This window comes from Lathyrus oleraceus, chromosome 7 (genome assembly GCF_024323335.1).
Source record: "Lathyrus oleraceus cultivar Zhongwan6 chromosome 7, CAAS_Psat_ZW6_1.0, whole genome shotgun sequence".
NCBI lineage: Eukaryota > Viridiplantae > Streptophyta > Magnoliopsida > Fabales > Fabaceae > Lathyrus > Lathyrus oleraceus.
This window is the reverse complement of record NC_066585.1, coordinates 134,339,065-134,340,820: the sequence shown is the minus strand read 5'-3', so window position 1 is coordinate 134,340,820 and position 1,756 is coordinate 134,339,065. Positions and strand designations below refer to the sequence as shown.

Here is a 1,756-nt window from a genome sequence, read left to right as displayed (position 1 = left end):
TTTTAAGCATCTTGTTGTGAGTGATTATCTGATCAACCTTGGTCCCTAACTGCGTTATCAGTTCGTTTACGTGAATGTTCTGGTTTAGGAATTCTTTATTTTGCTGATTCTGGCCTGATATAAAGCTCTCCATGATCTTCTCAAGGTTAGACTTCTGAGGCACAACTTGCATAGGTTGATTTGGTTTTGGGGCTTGATAACCTTATGGTCTTTGAGGTGCATAATTTCGGATAGGGTTCTGGTTTTTTTATAGGAAAAATTCGGGTGATTCTTCCATCCAGGGTTGTAGGTGTTTGAAAATGGGTTACCTTGGGCGTAATTCACTTAGTCGGTGTTCAGGTCGTTCAAAAGGTTACATTTTGCTGATTCGTGTCCTTTAGATCCACAAAGTTCACACTCCGTGTGGACTACCGCTGCGGTGTTAGTGTTTGTAGAAATATGTTCGACCTTAAGGGCTAAAGCGTCCATTTTCGCCTGCATCATGTCCATAGAGCTTATCTCATGTATTCCACCTTGGGTCTCCTTTTTCTCCATTGATGCTCGTTCAGTTCCCCATTGGTAATGGTTTTGGTCCATATCCTCAATTAGGTCACAAGCTTCAGGGTAAGGTTTGTTCATCAACGCGCCACCTGTGGCAGCGTCGATGCTCATCTTTGTGTTATAATGGAGTCCATTGTAGAAGGTATGAACGATCAACCATTGTTCTAGCCCATGGTGTGGACAGACTCTTAATAGCTTTTTGTATCTCTCCCAAGCTTCAAAGAGTGATTCTCCTTGGTTTTGAGTAAATCTAGTTATTTGGTTTCGAAGAACAACAGTCTTACTAGGGGGGAAATATCTAGCAAGGAATACTCTCCTAAGGTCTTCCCAGATAGTTATTGAGTTAGCTGGAAGTGAATCCAACCATGAACGTGCTCTATCCCTGAGGGAGAAAGGAAATAATCTCAAATGGATCGCATCAGGTGAAGCACCGTTGGATTTAAAGGTGTCGGCCATTTGGATAAAGACTTTTAAATGTTGATTTGGGTTCTCACTAGCGAGACACGCGAATTGGTAGGAATGAGGGGGTTTACTATACTAGAACTAGGTTCCTCGTCATAGGGTTGGGCAAATTCCTTAAGAGGTCTCTGGTCGCGATTCTCAGCCATAGCTTTCTTAATTCAGATGAGTAAGAGGCGTGTACGAGCGTAACATTCGGGTTCCGCTAAAGGATCTTCTTATTTACCGGCTAATAATGCCTTAGTCTAGACGGTGTAACAATAGGGTAAGAAGTTTGACGAAGTTGGTCCCCAGTAACGGCGCCAAAAACTTGATCGCTCTATTCGCAAGTGCACGAATCGCGTCAGAGTAATATAAAAGAATATCGATCTCACAGAGACCAAATCGTCAATCTATCGATTACTATCGTATGGTGTTTATCTAAGACGGTATAAAAGAGGTATTGATGTTGCAAAATAATAGTAAATAAAGGAGGTAATAAATACGGTGCAAATCAAGACAGGTTTGAATGTATTTCACGTTAGTTAAACGATGTTTCGATTGTCTAAATAGAACTACTTATGGGGCAATATTTTCTACTCTTGAAAAGAATCCATTTAACAGAACTGTCGCTTTCGCGTATTCAGAACCGAGTTTACCCTTAAATTAAGGCCTTTTATTGTCACTTCTAAAAGGTGCGCAGAACGCTAAAGTAATAAACTTATTTTTAAGAAATAAGACTTGTAAACTTAGTTGAAAAGTGATTTTGATTTGGAAA

At 40.4% G+C, this 1,756-nt stretch overlaps 1 non-coding gene across 1 annotated transcript; it reads left to right on the top strand.

The window, feature by feature from the left end:
- The first annotated feature begins 706 nt into the window (after positions 1 to 706).
- On the top strand, positions 707 to 813 carry LOC127108833 (small nucleolar RNA R71). The gene has a single exon (XR_007796343.1). It is a non-coding gene; the product is annotated as a small nucleolar RNA R71 (small nucleolar RNA).
- Positions 814 to 1,756: the final 943 nt, after the last annotated feature.